This window comes from Trichechus manatus, unplaced genomic scaffold (genome assembly GCF_000243295.1).
Source record: "Trichechus manatus latirostris isolate Lorelei unplaced genomic scaffold, TriManLat1.0 scaffold00040, whole genome shotgun sequence".
In the NCBI taxonomy this organism is placed as follows: Eukaryota; Metazoa; Chordata; class Mammalia; order Sirenia; family Trichechidae; genus Trichechus; species Trichechus manatus.
Genome location: NW_004443976.1, coordinates 7,734,772 through 7,758,173, shown reverse-complemented (window position 1 = coordinate 7,758,173; position 23,402 = coordinate 7,734,772). Strand labels below are relative to the sequence as shown.

Sequence of the window (23,402 nt, the reverse complement as noted above, 5' to 3'; positions counted from 1 at the left end):
TGCAGCTATTGTGCCGATTCATGTCACTGAGGATCTCCCACACCTCTGTTGGCCCTCTACTTCACCAAACATGATGTCCTCCTCCAGCGATTTCTCCCTCCTGATGATGTATCCTAAGCAAGCAAATTGGACAGTATTCTGTTGTGATTCACAGGGTTTTCACTGGCTGATTTTCGAAAGTAGATCATCAAGCCTTTCTTCCTAGTCTGTCTTAGTCAGGAAGCTCCACTGAAACCTGTCTATCATGGGTGACTGCTGGTATTTGAAATATTGGTGGCATAGCTTCCAGCTTCACAGCAGCACTCAAGCCACCACAGTATGACAAACTGTCAGATGGTAGAGTACTTTAAGATAATGGCATATAATTTCTTTTTAGTTATACTAGAATTGAAATCATAACTTTTAACAATTAATTTGCAATACATCATTCTCTACTTCCCATTGCCCTTGTTGCCGTCAAGTAGATTTCGACTCATAACAACCCTATATGACAGAGTAGAACTGCCCCATAGAGTTTCCAAGGAGTGCCTGGTGAATTCAAACTGCCAGCCTTTCGGTTAGTAGCCATAGCTCTTAACCACTATGCCACTTGGGGCTACTAAAAACCAAAAACCAAACCTGTTGCGGTCGAGTTGGTTCTGACTCATGATAACCCATGTGTTACAGAGTTGAATTGCTCCATAGGGTTTTCTTGGCTGTAATCTTTACAGAAGGAGATCCCCAGGTCTTTCTTTCGTGGTGCCACTGAATGCCTTCAAACCTCCAATCCCTTAGGTTAGTAGCTGATTGCAAATTGCTTGCACATTGTATTTGATCCATTTAGGGGGAAATCACTGTATTTTTAAGTAGGCTTGTCCAAATGTCATCTTCCAGGTTTCTATTAGAGTGCATCTATCAAGTATCTTACCTAAACTTTTTAAAAGTTTCCAGCTTCTAGTAAAAATTCTGCATTACATTCATTCTTTATAGGATACATTTGGGGGAAAGGAGGTCAGTAGGATGCTCATTTTAGAAATAAATTTTAAGGTTTCTCTTTAGATTTTGGGGAACGTTTAAAGGATTGAAGGGGGGAGGAGAAAGAGTTAGACAAGGAGAAGAGAGAAGTGTCTCACTAAGTTATTGTTTTTGAAAAAGTAATTTCAGATCAGCTTAACCAGTCTTCCCCACCCTGTGTCCACAGGACCCAATATTTTATAAGCCCTTCATCACGAAAGTTCACAAAGAACTTGGAATTTTGTTCTGTACCTTAAGCTGTCACTGAGAATACAGTGAGTTCTTTAAAACTCACACAGTTCTAATTTTATCTAAACTTCATTAGCTTATCTTAAAATAATTCCCAAACCAAAGAAGAATGGAGAGCTGGAGCTCAGCACATCCAACTACCTTTATTTTAGTAATGAGGGACCTGAGACAGAGAAAGCATCGCTCAAGATCATAATACAAGGTAGTGACATTGAGCTGGGACTTGAACTTGTAGGCTCTGCTTTTCTGGTCCAGGCTGTCATAGGCTGCAGCACACCAACCATCTTTTTTGTGTGGGTCCTTTTTCTTATCCTTCCTTTCCTTACACCCCAGCTGCCCTGAATGGATTTAGTCCTGAAACCCAGAGTCCCAGGTTTACCTGGGCTTCATTTGTCTTTTTTAAAACAGCTTTAATGGGGTATAATTTAAATTCCATAAATTCATCTTCATCACCCATCTGTCAATTTGTTGTACTGTGGTGGTTTGCCTGCTGCTATAATGTTGGAAGCAATGCCACTGATATTTCAAATACCAGCAGGGTCACCCATGGTGGACAAGTTTCAGCAGAGATTCTCGACTAAGACAGACGAGGAAGAAAGGCCTAGTGATCTATTTCTGATAATGAGCCAATGAAATCCCTGCAGAATATTTTCCTATACAGTGCTAGAAGATAAACCCTCTAGGTTGGAAGACACTCAAAATACACAGTGACCTCAACAAAGGACTTGCGCATACCAACCATCATGAAGATAGCACAACACTGGGCAACGTTTTGTTCCATTGTGCATGAGATTGCCATCAGTTGGAGCTGACTTGATGGTAACTAACCACCACCACAAAGTCCACCTGTTTTTCATTTACTTTTTACTACCTCCTGAAATCTGGATCTCAGATCCCAGAATATCAAGTAGACAAGGATGGCTATTCCAAAGAAGACAATTGAGAGAGCCTGTGAACCTCAGGGTGTATACCCAGCAGTATATGCAGCCCCATTGCATGGAAACGACCACCCAAGAATCATCACGTCTAAGTTTTTGACCCCAAATCTCTTGGAAATCTCCTCACCCCCTATCTACAGCTCTTCCCAGCTTTGGTACAGGGCTTTCATTGTATCCAAGATCTGTGTACTTGTGTCATGTACCTGGCACGTGTTGGCTGTTGAATCTGAGGCCCATGCTCAAAGGAAGAATTCGAATCACTTGCCCGAATTCCCTTCCTATCTGTGCTACACTTCCTTTGCCTGCTACCGCAGCACTTAGAAGGAAAATCCTCTGTGTGTTGTCTTTGGCATGAAAGGACAAAGCAGAAACTCGTATTTATTCCTTCACCCAGTAAATAATTCCTAGGCACTTCCTGTGGAGTGCCACCTGTGCTAGGCATGGGGATACGCAGTGAGTTGAATCAGGCAGAAGCTCTGCCCTCAAGGAGCTCCCAAGAAAGTAGGTGTTAAGCTTCATGGTGAGTAGAAGCTCTTTTTATTTTGCTAAAATCCTTCAGTACCCTCAGCTGGTGGGTGGAGTGCTGGGGCAGGAGGACAGTCTCAGTTCCATCCCTGATTTGCAGAGTGGAGGCCACTCCCAGCTGTCATCCTCTCCTCCTCCCTCACTCCCCACCCTCTCCCTGAGATTTTCAGCAAACCTCTGAGAGTCCAAGAGGGAGAATCTGGAACTACATTCTGGAGATCTGTGAGGATGGCCTGTAGGGTTGACTTTGAGATCTCAAAATATTATCAGGTGGTAGTGGTGTTGCAAACCGACCCTTCTGATCTGTAGGGTTTTCACTGGCTAATTTTCGGGAGTAGATAATAACCAGGCCTTTCTTTCTAGTCTGTCATACTCTGGAAGCTCCGCTGACACCTTTTCATCATAGCAACATGCAAGCCTCCACTGAGAGATGGGTGGTGGCTGCATATAAGGTGCATTGGCTAGGAATCGAACCTAGGTCTCCCACATGGAGGAGAAAGTTCTACCACTGAACTACCACTGCCCATACCTACTTATTATTGTTAGGCCACCCAAGTTGACAAAGGAGGAAGCAGAAACTCTGAGGGGTGACATGAGTTATCCAATGTGACATGACTAATAAGTGGCAAAGCCAGGACAGGGGCTTAGTTCTCCGACCTGCCTGGTCCCAGGTGCTTTGCCACACCTCTCTGGTTCTCCTCAAAATCTCCCACATGACCAGTTTTGCTCCACACAACCAAGCAAATTGATGAACCCAGTAGCAAGCACTAAAGTCCTAGTTCCTGGCCCCACAATGTTACCCAGTAGGATCTGAATGTTCCTGAAATGACTTCTGAGGAATGTGCCGTCATTTTCAGATGTCAGTCTTCCTTGATGTGTCAGGAGACGTTTTATCCAGGCTAGGGGTCACCCCAAAGGGAAATGAGAGACCAGAGGCAAATCAAGGAAGGCCTGAATATAGGTTCAGAGCTGGCGGAGCAAGTTTTAGTGTATCAGGCTGAAGGAACAGTGGGGCACTGTGAGGTCGAACTGCATGAGCTGTAGAAACAGGACAGTGCCAATACTTTTCTAGGCCTGCATCAGATAAACTGGGACATCTGCAATATTTCCTAAGCAAACTAGGTTACCCTCCCCACTGCTGCAGCTACCCGAGGGCATTGGGCAGCTGGGTGACCCAGAAATGGCCATCTCCTTGTCCAGCTCCGCCTGGAATTCCAGCCCCTAATTCCAGGGCACTGACAAGACATGCTCTCTAGGTAGAAATGGGCTTACAACTCTAAATGGAATCAAGTCCACTCTTGTTGCAGGAAGCTTATCCCAAACAATATAGGGAAAGAGGCATTTTGACTATCTTAAAAAAAACAAACAAACAAACAAAAAAAAAACAGAATTAGGGAGCAAAGTGACAATAAATCTTCCCCATCTACTTTTATGTTTTATAGTCTAGAGAAGCAAAATAATGGTAGGAAAGTGTGCTATATTGAAAGGAAAAAAAACTTTGAAGTCAAGAGACACTGATTTGAGTTGCTAAACTTAGAGAAATTGCTTCCTCTCGAGCCTAACTTTCTCGGTGGTACAATGAGGGGGTCAGCTTAGATGATCTGGAAGCATCCTTCCTGCCCCAAAACTCTGTAAGTATAAATGATGTCTAATTAACAGTGCCAAAACACGGTAAGAGGGATAGCCACAGTCTAAAATGCCCTGTCCTCGCCCCAAAAGGCTTGGGAACCTAGTGATAGGATGATCCCACAAAGCAATATTGGAAACCACAGATACGAGTATAGAGAGCTAAGGATGAGGAAGGTAGCTCAGGTCAGCTGCCTTCTCTGCTTCCCTCCTGAGATATGTACACTCTCCCACTCACTTCTAAATCCAGGGTGTCGCAGTCCTGTGTGCCTTTGTTTGGAGGGGAGGTGAGGGGGGATGATACTGGGGATCCTAAACTCCTAGTGATGGAAATAATAGGGGGTCATCAGCCAGTGACTGTCAGAGCTGACCAGCTGGGGCTGGGGCAAGCTTGTTTACTTAGTCATTCACAATGAGATGGAACCATATATGGCCAGCACCCCAACATTCCGAATCCTAGACCATCTGCTACCTCCAGAGCTGGGTCTAGAGGGAGGCGTGCTCAGAGGATGTTTCAGCAAATGCACTTTGATCATGGTGGGAAGTCTTTGGAACCAAACCTCTGCGTGAAATACCCCTAGCGTTAGAGACTTGGGCTGGACCACTGTGAGTTCATTCAATTATTTATACTAAGAACATAGGCAGGTCTTAGAGGCCTTTTCCCCTGCCTGGGCCACACTCCTCCCTTCCCGCAACATCCCAGAGTGGGGAATTTCCTCATTAGTAGGACGCAGCCCCCTTGTCTTCTTACAACATCGCCAGCGAGGTAGAACTTTAGGGGAACAATCTAAGACAATGAGACCCTGAAATACTAAACTAAAGAGTGAAAAAGACACCTTCCCATAAAAGTAGCAATCCTTAATCTCTTGTTTCTCAGTGACAGACTCTCCGCCCATTAGCCCACAATCCAGTTGTGTGCTTGCCCTTGACTGTGTGGGCATTTTAATCCTCTGAATCTGACTGGGAGAAACCTGGAGTTGGAATGCACAGAAGGGCATCTTCCGGCAGGACCAACATCCAAATAAATGAGGTTGAGGACAGAAGAGTTTTTTAAAAAAGTGTTTGAAACCTGGGGGTCAAGACTACAGTAGCTATTATCCCACTTCAGAATTCATCCAGGATAAATAAAGGCTTATTCTTAGGCTGCACACCCTGAGGACACAGTAATCTGAACACCCTGACTGGGTTCTGAGTAAGTGTGGTTGGGAAAGAACGCCATTGTTGGTTTTTGCGGTTAGTGTTTCAGCAGCTGAATGACCTTGAGAAAGTCATTGCATCTCGCTGAGAAGCAGTTTCCCCATCGGAGAAACGAGCAGGTGAGGTCACAATACTTCTCAGTGCTCTTGCATAGAGAGAGAGCAGCACTCTAAGTGGAGGAGAGAGAAGCCACTCAGTCACCCTTATCGGTGGCAGAGGTAAATCCAGTACAAAACCAGGACCACTGAAATAAATAAATATAAACTAGTGACAAAAGACACTTTAAAAGTTGAAGCTCTTCTATTTAGATTTATTCTGCAAGCACTGCACGCACACACAAACACACACACATTTTAATAAATAAAAAACTATAGCAACTCATGTATTTATTTTAATTTTACTGTGCTTCAGGTGGAAATTTACAGCTCAAGTTAATTTCTCATTCAAAAATTGATACACGTATTGTTTTGTGACATTGGTTGCAGTCCCCACAATGTGACAGCACGCTCCCCCTTTCCACCCGCGGTTCCTTTCCTCCAGCTCTTGTCCCTTCCTGCCTTCTCCTCTTGCTTTTGGACAGGAGTTGCTCATTTGCTCTCGTATATTTGATTGAACTAAGAAGCACGTTCCTTATGTGTGTTATTTTTTGTTTTATGGGCCTGTCTAACCTTTACCTGAAAGTGGGCTTCAGAAATGGTTTCAGTTCTGAGTTAGCAGAGTGTCTGGGGGCCGTAGTCTCGGGGGTTCCCCAGTCTCTGTCAGATCAGTAAGTCTGGTCTTTTTTCGTGAATTTGACTTCTGTTCTATGTTTTTTTCCGGTTCTGTCTGGGACTCTGTTGTGATCCCCGTCAGAGCCGTTAGTGGTAGTAGCAGAGCATCATCTAGTTCTTCTGGTCTCAGGTGGTAGAGTTTCTGGTTCATGTGGTCCTTTAGTCCTTTAGGCTAATATTGTCCTTGTGTCTTTGGTTTTCTTCGTTCTCCTTTGCTCCAGATAGGATAGGCCCAATAGATGTATCTTAGATGGCTACTCGAAGGCTTTTAAGACCCCAGACACTACTCACTAAAGTAGGATGTAGAACATTTCTTTATGAACTATGTTATGCTAATTGAGCTAGATGTCCCCTGAGACTGTGGTCCCCACCCCCTAGCCCCAGCTATTCGGTCCCTCAGAGTGTTTGGATGTGCCTAGGAAACTTCTAGCCTTTGCTTTGGTCCAGTTGTGCTGACTTCCCCTATATTGTGTGTTGTCTTTTCCTTCACCAAAGTTGACACTTGTTACTATCTGGTTAGTGATTTCCCCTTCCCCTCCCTTTCTACCCTCGTAACCATCAAAGAATTTTTTTTTTTTTCCTGTGTGTAAACCTTTTTCTGAGTTCTTATAATAGTGGTCTCATACAATATTTGTCCTTTTGTGACTGACTTATTTCACTCAGCATAATGTCCTCCAGGTTTATCCATGTTGTGAGATGTTTGGCAAATTTATCATCATTCTTTATCATTGTGTAGTATTCCATTGTGTATATGTACCATAATTTGTTTATCCATTCATCTGTTGATGGGCACACAGTTGTTTCCATCTTTTTGCTATAACCGTGTGAGCCATTTCCTTTGTATAAATTTCTTTCTCTCTCTCTCTTTATGCATATGTATACATATATGCTTGTCTTAATTATCTAGTGCCACTATAACAGAAATACCACAAGTGGATGGCTTTAACAAACAGAAATTTATTCTCTCATAGTCTAGGAGGCTAGAAGTCCAAATTCAGAACGCCAGCTCCAGGAGAAGGCTTTCTCTCTCTGTCAACCCTGGAGGAAGGTCACTGTCATCAATCTTCCCCTGGTCTAAGAGCTTCTCAGCCCAGAGACCCCGGGTCTACAGGACAAGCTCTGCTCCTGGCACTACTTTCTTGGTGGTGTGAGATCCCCCCATCTCTGCTGGATTCTCTCTTTTGTATCTCAAAAGAGATTGACTTCAGACATAACCTAATCTTGTAGATTGAGTCCTGACTCATTAACATAACTGCCTATAATCCTGCCTCATTAACATCATAGAGGTAAGATTTACAACACACAGGAAAATCACATCAGATCACAAAACCGTGGACAATCACACAATACTGGGAATCATGGCCTAGCCAAGTTGACACACATTTTGGGGAGGGACACAATTCAATCCATAATAATGCTTCCCTGGTTTTGCTTCTCTAGAGAACCCAGCTTAAGACATGGTTGCATAACATCATGAAAGTAATTAATGTCACTGAATTGCACATGTAAAAAAATGTTGAAATGGCAAATGTTTGTATATAGTATATTCTAGAAGGGGAGAGTCGCCAATACACAAATAAATATTTATTATGTTATATACTATAAATGGTTGTTGTTGTTAGTGGCTGTCAAGTAGGCTCTGACTCATGGAGACCTTTTGGATAACAGAAGGGAACATTGCCTCCACCTGAGCCATCTCCATGACCTTTGATGTGTCTGAGCCCACTGTTAAGCTGTTGTGTCAACCCATCTCATTGAGGATTTCCCTCAGTTTGCTGACTCTCTACTTTACCAAACATGATGTATTTTTCTATCGTTTGGTCTTTCCTGATGATGTGTCCAAATTAAGCAAGATGAAGTCTTGTCATCCTCATTTCTAAAGAGCATTCTGATTGTATTTCTCCTAAGACTGATTTGTTCGTTCTTCTGGCAGTCCAAGCCTGCTGCAAAAGACCTCTTTAAAGTGTTGAAAAGCAAAGATGTCACCTTGAAGACCAGAGTGCGGCTGACCCAAGCTATGGTGTTTTCAGTCACCTTATATGCATGCAAAAGCTAGACAATAACTAAACCAAAAAAAACCCATTGTCATCGAGACAGTTCCGACTCATAGCGACTGAACTGCCCCATAGAGTTTCCAAGGAGCACCTGGTGGATTCAAACTGCCGACCTTCTGGTTAGCAGCCATGGCTCTTAACCACTACACCGCCAGGGTTTCCGGACAATGAATAAGGAAGACCAAAAAAGAATTGACGCCTTTGAATTAATGATGTTGACGAAGACTATTGAATATACCATGGACTGTCAAAAGAATCAACAAATCTGTCTTGGAAGAAGTACAACAGAATGCTGCTTAGAAGCAAGGATGTCAAGCCTACATCTCACATACTTTGGACATGTTATCAGGAGGGATCAGTCCCTGGAGAAGGAAAGACATCATGCTTGGTAAAGTAGAGGGTCAGTGAAAAAGAGGAAGACCCTCAGCGAGATGGATTGACAGTGGCTGCAACAATAGACTCAAGCATAACAAAGATTGTGAAGATGGCGCAGGGCTGGACAGTGTTTCGTTCTGTTGTACATAGGGTCGCTGTGAGTCAGAACCAACTCGATGGCACCTGACAACAACAACAACAACAACATGGTATATTCAGTATCTTTTGCCAATACCACAATTCAAATGCATGAGTTCTTCTTCTGTCTTCCTTTTTCATTGTCCAGCTTTCTCATGCATATGAGGCATCTGAAAGACCATGGCTTGGGTCAGATGTACCTTAGTCATCAAAGTGACATCTTTGCTTTTTAAACTTTAAAGAGGTCTTCTGCAGCAGATTTGCCCAATGCAATATCTTATTGGATTTCTTGACTGCTATTTCCATGGGCATTGATTGTTGATCCAAGCAGAATGAAATCTTTGACAACTTAAACTTTTCTCCATTTATCAGGATATATTATACAATCTTATGATGTATAATAGGTCCAAGGGAGATAAGTAGAGGGAACGGCTAAGATAAAGCCAAGGGATAATGGAGAGAGGTGGAGAAGGGATACTCACTGGATGGAGTCACTTCTGAGGAAGTGATATTTTTAATGAAGACTTGAATGAGATTGGGGAGTGCACTCCTAGGCCATTTGGGGGTGAATTCCTGGAAAGACAGAACAGGGGACGTGGGGGCTATAGTGCTAAAATGTGCTGCTGCTAATAATAATAGCAATAATAACGGTAAATAATGATAAATCAAAACAATGATGTCATGAATGTTCATGTACGTTTCACAGACACATTTGCTTTTCTTAGTTCCCTAAGTTACTATTGTCAGCATGTGTTTAAAATTGTCTGTATTCAAAGAAGGAAGAAGGAAAAGATGGCAGGACTTCCGACTTTAAAAGCTATCTGGTTACCAGCCCCTCGTGCAGCCTCTTCCATCTTGCCATCACATTACCTCTGAGGACACAGAAAAGGACAGCCACTCACCAACTACTGAATGCTGACACTGTGAGTCAGCCTACTCTCGGAATCTTGGAAGAATTTCTACTAACTACAGAGGAACTAGATTAAAAAAAGTAAATTAGCATCAAATCTGTGATACTAACATATGTAGGAATACTATACACTCTCATCTCTGTGACTGTCCTTTAATTGAGAAATCATAGTTTCCCACAACCACCATGAACACGGCATCCATCCTTTCCCCAGAGGATACGTTTTAGGTTTCCCTGACCCTTTTCTGAAAACTACAGAAAATAGGAAGAGGTGCAAGGAGGTGGGTGATGGCATGGTGCACCTTGGGAGGTATAACCCCCTCCTAGGTAAAATGTTTTTGGCAGGGGGAGAGTTAAGAAGGACCTTGGGAACAAACGTGCTGGCATTACAGCTTTTTGAATACTGTCTTCATTAAGGGGATGTGAGGGAACAGTCAGTGGAACGGGAGTCCAGCAGAGCTGTTGTCCTGGTCTGGACTCTTACCAGTTGTAGGGTAGAGAAAACCAACTCAGAGTAGGTGAAGCATCAGCTCTCATCGTGTGGACTGTGCTCAGCTACACGTGGGTCAGGGTGCTCCAGTGGTGTTTTCAGGTTGGTCTCCCTCTCTCTCTTTTTTTCTGCCTGTCTCTCTGCCTTTCCTTGATTTTCGGTAAGGCTGTTGCCATATGAGGGCATTAGAACCCCCAGCAACTCTCTACTTGCATAATCCTTACAGTTTAATGTCCCAGAGGAAAACGAAACCCCTCCTGATATTGCAGCCAATGTTTCCGGATTCCTGGTTGACCTGTCTTGGACTGGCGCATAGCTAAGCCCGGTTCAGGTCAATAGGGTATTCTGATTGGCCAGAAGAGTCACTTGGCTGTCAAGGTAGGGCTTGGGGGAGGTGGAGCCAACCCCACCTGAACCACCTGGCTCAGCAGAATTGCTGTGCAAAGAGGCTGAAGTGGTTTCCTAAAGGAAGGGACGCAGAAGTTGAGGAAGATAAGAGTAGAACTGATGTCTGGAAAAATGTAGTCAGTCAAGAGGATGGGAAATTGAGAGTCGTCCTCCAAATTCTGAGGGCAATGCTAGAGACAGAGCCTGAGAGAGAGATAGAAGGACAAAGGGAAAGACAGAGATGAGCACAGGAAGGATTATAGACATGAAAAAGACGGGGAGGCTGAAATTAGACACCTTCCTAAGGAAAATTCACAGCTGTTTTTGGGAAATAATAAAGATAGAAACACATGGCTTTCCCTGAGCTTACCTGGGGTTCAGGTTCAGAGGGTGCACTTCACTGCAAGCAAAAATAAAGGGAAAAAGACCCGTATCCAGAGTACCTTGCCTGATTATTGGAGGATAGCTAGTCCCCGACTTACAACTGTCAGCAGTAGGATTCTGTTCCAGTGACTCCATTCTCAGTCGGTTCTGACATAAGCTGAATACCTCTCCTTTTTTTAAGTTTTCATTATTATTGCCTTTTATTTTCAGTAGCTTTATAAATCTGATCTTTATTTGTCTTTAGGGGTTGGAAACATTACATATAAATATCTGCTAGTGAACATCTGAGAATGATAGCATCAGCAAATTACATGCTGCAATGTGGTATGTAGTACATATTACTAAAGATAACATGTAAAAAACAAAGACAGGTCATAAGTGCGGCTCGTTGTAATTGGAGTACGTCGTAAATGGAGGGCTACCGGTATAAGAATTTTTTAAAAATCAGTAAGCATTCAGTTGTTTAAGATATTTTTAGAAATTATTATGTAATTCAAATAAAGTTCAGGCTGGCCTTGGTTTTCTGGTCAATGTCAAGGGCCAGAGGACACAGGAGAAATGCCCCCTGCTTTGAGGCTGTGACCCAGGAGCTATATGGCGACAAAGCATCTTTCATGTACAGAGACATCATGAAGTCATTCTTGGATAAGTAGGGTTTCAGAAAATAGTACATTTGAAGTTCTAGCCAGCCAAGAGGTAACTAAAGTTAGGAACATGAGCGGATGTTTTCCTTACAAGAACAGGCTGTCTGTCCTTGGGATGAGGATGACACCCACTCATCCTGGCGTCCCAAGGAGCAACATCTGCTCAGTAACCTCACCTCAGCTGGACTTGCTACACCACAGATCTGTGGGAATGTGCAGACTTGGGGTTTTCTGTCCCAGTGGTATCTGGATGAAGCTTGTTGCTATGTTGTTAGCTGCCACCAAGTTGGCCCCTGACTCTTGCTGACGCCACGCACAGCAGAACGCAATGCTGCCTGGTCCTGCGCCATCCCCATGATCGGTGACAGCCTGGACTGTTGTGATCCATAGGGTTTTTTTTTGTTTTTAGCTGCTTGGTCAATAAGTTTATTGTCCTTATCTGAAAAATCTTCATAGAAAGTTGTGGTTTGTTTGGCTCTCAGCAGCCCACTCCTGAGCTCTGAGGAAGCCTGCCTTCTTCCGAGCTACCCGATCTTTCTTCTGGGCAAGAGGCATTTTGAGACGATTCCACCTCTTCTTTTTAACATCTTTCTTAGGCTTCTTCTCATAAACTGGATTCTCTCGTGTAGCAGCATGTGCTTTCTTACACATCACCTCCATCGTGTCTGGCATTACGTTGTTCTTTAGGTATTTAGAGAATTGTTTCTTGTAAGCATCTCCATCTTCTTCCATTAGGTAACATATATATGCTGCAATGTTCTGACCTATGATGTGTTTCTGGTGTACTCCTGCGTTGAATTCCTTGCTTTCTGAATCATAACCAGGGAATCGTTTGGTATTGTGAGGGATGGGCAAGCCTCCATCCACAACTCCCTTCAGAGCCCCAAGAACTTTATTCCCAGTGGTAGTTCTGGCAAGGCCTGCACCCAAATAGCAGGTGAAGGCACCAGGCTGACCATCAATGCTTTGCACATTGTATTCATCTCTGGTTACCTCCACTTGGCCTTCATAGATCTTGTCCATGCCACACCTGTTGAGCAGCCTGCGGGCCAGCAGCAGGCCAGTATAGTATGCCGCAGCATAATTTGTCAGGGCAACTTTTATACCATACTTTGGGAGTTCGTGAGCATATGCTGCACAGACTATCATATCCCTTTCTATACGGGTGTAAGCAATCTGGCAAATGATATCTCTGTTGGTTACATGAACTATCATCCTGTATTTGAGTGTGTTGTACTTATTTTTATCCTGGATTACCGGGCATTTCCGAGCATAATAATCAGTTTTACCCTCTCGTTGTCTTCCAGATTTCACTTGGTATCTCTTGAAGTAGGCCTTGTTCTTGACAACTTTAACAAACCCTATCCTGCGGAACAGGGACTGGAGTCCGTGGCTCGCCACAGACCTACAGGCCCAGAAGCTCTACGGGGGGAGAAGCTCCATAGGGTTTTTGATGGCTTATTTTCTAAAGTAGATTGCCAGGCTTTTCTCCCTAGTCTGTCTTAGTCTGGAAGCTCCGCTGAAACTTGTTCAGCATCATAGCAACATGCAAGCCTCCACTGACAGGTGGGTGGTGGCTGCACATGGGGTGTGTTGGCCGGGAATCGAACCCAGGTATCTTGTGTGGAAGGAGCCTGGGTGACACAACAGTTAAGCGCTAAGCTGCTAACTGAAAGGTTGGCGGTTTGAAACCACCAGCTACTCCTCGGGAAAAAAGACCTGTCAATCTGCTCCTGTAAAGGTTTCCGCCTAGGAAACCTTATGGGGCAGTTCTACTCTGTCCTATAGGGTTGCTATGAGTCGGAGTGAACCCAACGACCCCCAACAACAGCACCCCGTGTGGAAGGTGAGAATTATACCACCAAATCACCAATGCCCTTGGATGAAGTTTAAGAAGAAGTAATTTTATAATTCATTATTATCCTTCTTTATTTGGCTGACCCTGTAATTGAACATAAGGAATTCCTTTGGAAAATCTTCTTCCTCAGAAAAGTACAGGCCAAAAAAGACAACAGAAACCAGCCCACAGCAACAACTAACAGTTATGCCAGGCTTACTCTCAGTCAGACCTTTTGCTAAATGCTTAATGTAAGTTATCTCATGTAAATTTCACCACGGAATTCAGGAGGCCAGTTAAACAGGATTTACAACTATGCTTAAAAAATGAAAAACCTGCTTCTTTTGTTCTTGGGAGGTAGATGTATGGGTGATTTCTTTCTCTTTTCAGTTTTCTGTATCTTCCTATTTTTAATGCCTGTGTATTATTTCTTAAAAGAAAACAAACAATCTACAGCTGAAATAGAAAAGCTGGCATGCATTAAACCAAATGCATTAATCAGAGCAGACACTTACACTTAAACACAGTGGGCTCCGCACTTTCTCCTGCACCCATCCACTCCATCTCATGGCGACCCCATGTGTGTCAGAGTAGTACTGCACTCCGCAGGGTTTTCAATGGCTGATATTTTTGAAATGGGTTGCCAGGCCTTTCTTCCAAGGTGCCACTGGGCGGACTCGAACTCCAACCTTCAGTTAGCAGCTGAGTGTGTTAACCGTTGGTACCACCCAGGGACTCCTCCTGCAAACATAAGCTTGCTTTATTTCTTTTCTTCCTGTCTCTTTTTCTCTGTTAGATGTGCTCATGTTTGCACAGTTCATTCTCTCTCACACACATGCGCACACACAGCCTTTTGGTCACTTCCTTATTTCCGTCTTTCTCTCCATCCAGCTGTTTCTCACACACACAAACCTCCAGTCTTGTTGTCATCTCTCTGCCTCCTCCCTGTGACCCTCCAGCTCTGCATACAAACAGAAGCCTTCAGTTGCTGCTTCTTCCTCTCTGTGTCTCTTTCATTCACAGACACACACACTGCCAGGCAGACCTCAGTCACTTCCTTTCTTCCCTTTATCCCTCTGTTCTCCTTCATCTTACTCTGTCTCCCCCTCCCCCCTTTCCTTCCCTCCCTCTTTCCCCACTCCCCTCCCTTTTCCAACTTCCCCGCTTTCCTCTCTGACACACACACTTCTTGATTAGTTGCACACACTTACAACTGCAGGAGTTATAGATTTAATTATCCAAACACCCCAATCCTCCCCCCTCTCCTGAAAAGTGAAGGCGAGTGAGCATCCTAGTTAAAACGTTACCCATTTCATTGGTGCAAACAGACAGACGCACCAGGGTTGAAAAAAACTGAAAGACAATAATGTGTTTACCTTCCCCCAGCTGGATGAGTCATCTGCAGGCTTTCTGTAAGTTCACACTAGCTCTCTGCTACTCTGGGGAGTAGAGACTGGGGACAACTTGCTTCTTGTCCCTCCCTCTGGGTAAAATGGTGAAGCCTTTGTTGGGGCACTTAGGAATAAACATGCTCTGTAATCACAGCTTGGCCAGAGTCCGTGGACCCCCAAAACTCTTGAAAAGGCTCCCTTGTTCTTTGTTAATTATAAAATAAACACATCTCTAGCCTCTTCCCTCCCCGCCGTGATGCGGGATTAACTTGGGCTGTGTTTGATGGAAGGAAAGGAGCCTCAGGCCTGGCTCCTGGTCTCCAGCTCTGATTTGCTTTCTGTTGCCTTTTGTGGTTTCCCCTTTCATGCAGACTAGGCCACGTGGAAAACCAGTTAGGAGATACCTTCTCCGGGTTTATTGATTATATTACCTGCTGTCTTGTCAGCCCGACTCATGGTGACCCCATGCACAATGAAACAAAATACTACCCAGTCCTGTGCCATCCCCATGATAGGTTGGGATCGGACCCTTGTGATCCATAGGGTTTTCAGTGGCTGATTTTCAGAAGTAGATCCTCAGGCCTTTCTTCCTAGTCTGTCTTAGTCTGGAAGCTCCACTGAAACCTGTTAAGTATCATAGCAACACACAAGTCTCCACTGGCAGATGGGTGGAGGCTGCGCATTAGGTGCATTGGCTGGGAGTTAAAGCTGGGTCTCCTGCAGGGAAGGTGAGAATTCTACCACTGAGCCAGTACTGACCTCCCTCTGGGTTTAGACGGGCTTCAGCTAAAGTGGATGTCATATATCAATACAGGGCGTTGTGATGCCTCAGCATTATCAGATTAGTTGTTAATGTCCTCTCATTACGTTAGAAAAATCAGATAAATTAGTGGAGGGATTCAGCTGAGTGACCCATCCTGTATACTGTCCTTGAAGGTGGTCCAGTCCCTGGCTCTAAAGCTTGCGGGAATGTTTGGTGTCATTGCCTCTAAGATGGTGATTGAAATCTATATTGTTGTTATGTGTCCCCCAGAAAGATATATTGACTTCCTAACCCCTATATCTGTGAAGGGAGCCCTGGTGGCTTCGTGGTTAAGAGCTTGGCTACTAACCGAAATGTCGGCAGTTCAGATCCACCAGCCACTCCTTGGAAACCCTATGGGGGCCGTTCTACTCTGTCCTGTAGGATTTCTATGAGTTGGAATCGACTCCATGACCAAGGGTTTTTTTTTTGTTGTTGTTTTTTTTATGCTTCTGAAGGTGACCTTGTTTGGAAATGTGGTCTTTGAAGATGCTGTCAGTTAAGTTTTCATGAGATTGTGTAGGAATAGAATAGAACCAAATCCAATCTGAGTGCTGTCCTTATAAGAGAGAAGAGACAGAGAGACAGAGGAAGGACACACGTGACGACAGAGGCAGATGCAGCAGCGAGCCAAGGAATGGCAAGGATTGTTGTGAGAAACTAGGAGAGAGGCTTGGAGCAGATCTCCCTCAGAGCCCTCAGAAGGAGTCAACATGGCCGACACGCTGACGGTGGACTTCCAGCCTTCAGAGCTGTGAGGCAAAACATCTCTCTTCTTACAGGCCACCCAGTTTGTGGTGTTTTTGTGACGGCAGCTGAGAAGACCAAGGCGATTGTCCGTGCAGGACGCAGTGCCTGGGAGTTGTCTCTGTGGTGAAATGGCACTAAAAGAGGCCTTCGTAGCAGTTGAGAACTGTGCGAACCTGTCATGTCTCCATCGTGATGGGGACACACCGCTGACGGCTCCCTCATGGTGTTGCTTGAGGACTGGGGACTGGTCCTGCAGTATAAGGAATATTTAACCTGCACCCAGTGATATTCAGTGTGGCAGGATGGTGGACTCTGTCCACACGGCAAGGGCATCATGAGAACTGAAGTGTTGGAGAGATTGGAGAGTGTGTGAGAACCAGCCCTGGACCTGCAGATCACTGTCTGCATCAGACTCACCAAGTGGCCATCTCCCCTGAACCTGCCCATGTGAGGAGCAGGGCCCCCCAACAAGAGAGACTGGTAGCTACAATCCAGCTTGTCCAGATCTGCCCCCCAGAAGACCACTAGACATGCAATTCTAAGTTTAGGTTTGATGCTAGAGCCAAGCTGGAGTCCTGGCCCAGACTGGCTTCCCTTTAGGTCTGGGATGTGTGTGCAGAGGAGGGAGGGGGCTGCACAGTGCCGTCAGCACTAGGAGGCACCATGAGCACTATCACGCTGCCATGAGCGCCAAGAAGCCTCCTTAGAAGTCCAGCTGTCAGATCAAAACACACCATTTCAGCCCCCAGTGCTCTGAGCAGGTGCTGATGGAATACTGCCCTTGGAATGGTGGGCTCGGGGATCTTTAACCACCACCCATCTGCCAGTTTGTCAACTGTGGGGTCTTGCATGTTGCTGGGATGCTGAAAGCTATGCCACTGGTATTTCAAATTCCAGCAGGGTCACCCTCGGTGGACAGGTTTCCATGGAGCTTCCAGACTAAGACTAGGAAGAAAGGGCTGGCAATCTGCTTCCAAAAATTAGCCAATGAAAACTCTATGGATCCCAACAGAATATTGTCTGGTATTGTGTTGGAAGATGACCCCCTAGGTTGGAAGGCACTCAAAATACACAGTGGTTGCAACAATGGACTCGAGTATACCAACCATCATGAAGGCACCATTTTGTTCTGTTGTACATGGGGCCACCATGATTCGGAGCTGACTACATAGCAACTAACAATAATAACAAAAGGACCTTTAAACATTCAGTGGGAGTTCAGCACTTCAAGACCATCTCTTCGGCTGCAGGGCCCCTCGGCTTCTGAGAACCAATGAGGGGTTTTGTAGCTTGGGGACCCAGGTCAAGGGCTGCCTTCTCCCTCAGCTCTGTGACCTGTTCTCCCCTTGCCTGGCTGGTTGGCCCTTGCCTCGGGCCCTGTTAGGACACTCATCTGTATTGCAGTTCTCTGTTGAGATGCTTGCTGCTCCCTCTGGATTCTATTCCATGGCCTCACCAAGTGCCAGCCCCATAGTGACACTGGTGAATGGATGCCGAGTGAATACGTGAGCAAGTGAATAAATGAACTAGATGTTCCTTCTCCATTGCTTGGCTGTGAGGACATGTGTCACTGCATAGTGAGGGGAGCCCGAGCCCCATAGGGAATCTGGTTAGGGTCCACAACCTCCAAAGGCACAGCATGGATAATTTTATTCTGCTTTCTTTCTCAAGCCAGCTCCTTAGAAAAGGTCCTTGGGGCAGAGACCTCAAGTCTCAGGGAGCTTCCCCTTCAAGGAAGATCAAGTCTTCCCCGCATACTATCAGGAGCCTGAGGCTCCAGTGAGCATAGAGGGAAAGAGCCGTGCACTTGACTTATTTTTCTGGTGCTACCAGGCTGGGTGGCTTTGGGTATATCATGGAACCTCTCTGAGCTTCCTTTTCTTCAAGTGTTATATGAGAGTCACAGTAGTATTTATTACTTGGTAGTGTGACAACTAACAACAATTTACTAATGACTTTCTGGAAGAAAACAAGGGCGACAGGAGCAGCTTGCCGTATCACAATGTGCCAGCTCCACATCCCTGCAATTCAAATGAGGTATGTGAATGGCACCTCATTAAACTGTAGAGTGCTAGGAAATGTCCCCTAACTCCATAGTCCCTTTATGTTAAGGCTCTGGTTCTTAACAAACACCCTTTAGCCTAAATAACCTTCATGTTGGTAGAGGGGATGGGAGGGTGCCAGTACCAGTTGCTGTTGAGTCAATTCCGACTCATGGCAGCCCCATGTGTGTCAGAGTAGAACTGTGCTCCATAGGGTTTTCACTGGCTGATTTTTCCGAAGTAGATTGCCAGGACTTTCTTCTGAGGTGCCTCTGGGTGGACTCAAACCTCCAAACTTTTGGTTAGCAGTCAAGCACATTAACCCTTTGCACCACCCAGGGGCTTCAGGGGAGGGGCACAGGGGAATTAAGGGAGAGGAAGAAAGCCATTGAAGGGGAAAGGGAGAGGAGAGGGTGGACACGCTGGGGGGTTCAGGCATGTAGGTGCCCATCGTGCAAAGAACCAGTGTGGCCCAGAGCAGACCCTTCCCAGAGACCTCAATATCGGGCTCATTGGGCTGCCTCCTTCAGCTTCTCACCTGCTGCTCCAGGCCTTCCACAATCCCCCAGCCCATGATGGAGCTTCTCCACTTCAGAGACCTGGGGCTTGAGACCTGGGGCTGAAGAGGAGGGGACAAGGGGAGAAGTCCCGAAGCCTCCTTATGCCCTCCACTCTGTCAGTAATGAGACGGAGAGCAAGCCATGAGCACAGGCCTTTCCTGACCATCTCTGAGGAGCATGGGGCAATTAAAGGGCCTGACAGCTGCCATCTGTCCTGTCCTTCCCCAGTCGCCCAGGGCACCGGGACTCAGAGCTGGCACATTATGATACTGCACAGGGCTCGTGTCACCTCTGATTTCTTCCAGAAAGTCATCAAGCAGACCTATGTGGGAGCAGCTGCAGTATCTGGAAACTTCCTCCAGGGCAGGCAGCACAGAGGTGGTCAGAATGTACTAGGATTCCTCAAGTTCAAGGAAGCGAGTCTGTGTGAGGTGAGATGAGTGTAGCGTAAAATCACACAAGGAGGAGCTGGAGTCAACCCCAAATGGACGCATTTTCTTATTCCTTTTTGGCCCCCTCCACCTGAGATTGAGCCCCAAATCTTCCCTTGTGGTTGTTGTTGTTGGTTGCTGTCTTAGTTATCTAGTGCTGCTGTAACAGAAATACCACAAGTAGATGGCTTTAACAAACAGAAATTTATTCTCTCACAGTTTAGGAGGCTAGAAGTCTGAAACCAGGGCACCGGCTCTAGGGGAAGGCTTTCTATCTCTGTTGGCTCTAGGGGAAGGCCCTTGTCTCTTTTAACAAGTAGGGGCCTGGAGGTGCTTGGACATCTCCATGTGTCTTGGCATCAGTCTTCCCCTGGGTCTAGGAGGTTCTCAGCACAAGATCTCAGGTCCAAAAGATGTGCTCCGCTCCTTCTCTCCTTGCTTGGTTGTAGTCAGGTCCCTTTCCTCTGCTTGCTTCTCTCTCCTTTTATCTCTGTAAGATGAAAGGTGATGCAGGCCACACCCCAGGGAAATTCCCCTTACATTGGACCAGGGCTATGACCTGAGCAAGGGTGTTGCATCCCACCCTAATCCTCATTAACATGACCTAATCCTACCTCATTAACATAATGAACAGCTCCCTCCCAAATGGGACCATAACCACAGGCATAGAGGCTAGGATTTATAACACATCACAAAATGGAGGATAATCAGATCACAAAATGGAGGACAACCACACAATACCGGGAATCATGGCCTAGCTAGCCAAGTTGACACATATTTTTGGGGGACAGTTCAATCCATGACAGCTGCCATTGAGGCAGCCCCCAACTCATGCACAACGGAAGGAAACACTGCCCGGTCCTGCACCATCCCCATGATTGGTTTCGAATCAGACCATTGTGATCCACAGAGTTTTCATTAGCTGCTTTTCAGAAGTACATCACAGGCTTTTCTTCTTGTCTGTCTCAGGCTGGAAGTTCTACTGAAACCTGTTCAGCATCACAGCAACACTCAAGCCTCCACTGACAGACGGGTGGTGGCTGTGCATGTCATACACTGACAGGGAATCAAACCCGGGTCTCACGCGTGGAAGGCAAAGATTCTACCACCAAACCACCTTTGCCCCCAAATCTTCCCTAGGCCCAAGGATCAGAGAGTTTTAGAGGCTGTCTTAGTTTAGGTTTTCCCAAAAGCAGAGTCTGAATAAGAACTTGGCCCCAGGTAGTTTAATGGGGGAGAATCCAGGAAGCAAAAGTGAGGGAGCAGGGAAAGGTGGCCTGGGTGAGAGGAAAAGCCACCCCCGGGAAGGGCGAATGAGTGGTTGTGGCTGCGGGCAGCTGGAGTGTAGTCCCACTGGGACCGTCTGCCGTCCCATGCTGAGTGTGCCTTTGAATTGCCCCCTGGAAGATGGGAAGCTGGGTGGTTGCTCTGGTACATTTGTTCCTTTGAACGCGCGTGCACTGGATGGAACAGCCTTCTGCTGCTTGGGGCAAAACCTGGTTGTCCTTGTTGTGGGTGGCTGGCAATTTGCAGAGAACTGCCCATCCCAGTGGGCCAAGGGGTGTGGTGTGCTGTGTCAGCTACAGGGAGCCCAAGTTCTTCCTGGGAAGTGTGGCTTCTCCATCTAGATACAATGAGACTGGGACAGGGACTGCCTCTGTCCTCTGTCCTTTTCTTGTGAGAGCCAGCTCAGGGGTTACCTGCTCTGGGATGACTTCTCCTGGCCAGACACGGTGAGGCACCTCTGGAATCTTTCTCAGTACTTTCATACCTGCCCCCAGGGTGAAAATCTGTGTCACATGGCTGCCCTGCTGTTTGTTTGCCTGTCTTCCTTATCAGACTGTGAGTTCCTAGAGGGCAAGGGGCTTTGGCTAAATGTTTATTTATTCATTCATGAATTCAACATTGCCCACTACACAAAATGCTCTGACTTATCACCAGTGCTGTTGTTTGATCATGGGAGTAGCCAGCTGTGAGCTTTAGGAAGTCTTGTTACTGGAGTGGGCACGGTGGACTAGAAGGGGAGTGACTGAAAGTGTCCATCAGGACCATGAGAATGGCCCAAGAAGAAACTGTTGAGGCTCGGCACCAGAATGTAGGTCGGAGCCATGTAGAAAAAGATCCACCGTTCAGGGAGAATCTATTGGACTTGGCATCTAATTTGGGTAAGTACTTTAGCAGTGAGTAGAGTACAAAGACAAATCTTGTTCAGTAGCTGTGCATGGACTAGATGAGGGCTTGGCATGCATCTGCTGTGAAGGTGTTGGGACCACCACCTTCCCCTCTCCCTCTAGCCACATTACAATTTGAGTTTGCTTCTGGCCCCAAAATGATGGGTCAGAGACCAATTGCTCACCAACGAGCAGTGGAAAAGCAACTTAGAATCTGGGTCCTAGAGCCTCGTCTTACTAAACAAGTTCCCTTAATATCAAAAGGCTTTTGGCCAAAAGTTGGCTGGCAGATGATAAGTCTTTCCATTGGACATCCAGTGAGTTGTGGCTGGAAATGACACTTTCAGCTGACTATGCTAATCTTGTTCTCTCATAAGTTACTACTGATTAATGTACATAAAATTTTAAGGAAACATAAAAAAATGTTTAAATTATTGTAAAGCTTGGAATAACCTAAATGTCCACCAATAGTGGATTATTGGATTTATTGAATGGTGTTAATAAAACTGCAAACATCCATCTATAAGAATATTACTTACAGTGTTGTTTAAAATATTGAAAAGCTAGGAATGATCTACGTGTCCAACCAAAGAGGATTTATTGAGGGAAAAAAAATGTGGGTTGTACATCCATACTGTAGAAAACCACAAAGCCATTAAATATGATGTTTGTCGATGGGTGTTTGTTGACATGAAGATCTGTTCATCAAATACTGAATGAAATAAGCAAATTAACAATCAGTATGCACACCGTGATCAAACTGTTGTCACTGTCATTATTTAAATATGAATGAAAAGGTCTGGAATAATCTCCAAATATTTACTGTGGTTCTTTCAAAATGATAGAATTGTGATTCACCCTCCCTTTCTGTGGTCTGTGTTTTCTAATTTTTCTACAAGAAACATGTTTCATTTGTGTGTATAATAATTTTTTAAAAGTTTTAAAAAGGGATAACTGAAAGTTAGCAGTACTCTAGATGTTTAAACAGCATACCTTAGGGATATTCTACTCACCGTGACATAAGACAAAATGCATAAACAGTGCCACATGCCACATGCCACATCTAGAAAGATTTGCTGCAACAACTCTCCTCCTATTTTACAGCAGGGAATATCTGCAATGATTAAGAGTTCAGGTGTAAGTGAGGCTAGGCCAAAAGATTTCAGCCAGTGGGAACAGAGAGAATTATCCTTTTGGCATTTGGTGGCAATCAAAAGAAGGCAGCTCTGACCTTGTGGTGTGGGCCTGGGACCTAGGCTCAAAGACCTTTGAGAGTAAACAGAGTAGAGAAAGACATCCTAACTGAAGCTTGGGTAAAAGTAAGGTAAGGACTTGCCAGAAAAGTCAGAGAAGTTCAATAATTGGTATTACTGGAGGGCCCTAGATTACCCAGGGGAAAAACAAAGGAATAACTGGTTAAAAGCTAATTACTGTTCTAATTTTGTCAAGCTAATTAAGTAATGAAACTGGGTACTTGTGTTTTGCCTTCCCATGTGTTGTTCCTCTACCATTTTAAAAGTTGTTGTTAGGTGTTGTCGAGTCGGTTCTGACTCATAGTGACCCTATGTACTACAGAACGAAACACTGCCTGGTCCTTCACCATCCTCACAATCGTTGTTATGCTTGAGCCAATTGTTGTAGCCACTGTCAGTCCATCTCATTGAGGGTCTTCCTCTTTTTTGCTTATCCTCTACTTTACCAAGTATGATGTCCTTCTCCAGGGACTGATCCCTCCTGA

General features: G+C 45.3%; 1 protein-coding gene and 1 pseudogene across 1 annotated transcript in view; one reads left to right on the top strand and one right to left on the bottom strand.

Moving 5' to 3' along the window:
- Nucleotides 1-23,402, top strand: part of SHISA6 (shisa family member 6) — a gene marked incomplete at its 5' end in the record, with an annotated part of 359,526 nt that overhangs the window by 97,436 nt on the left and 238,688 nt on the right. The window lies entirely within an intron of this gene.
- Nucleotides 12,131-12,948, bottom strand: LOC105756250 (60S ribosomal protein L5 pseudogene; annotated as a pseudogene).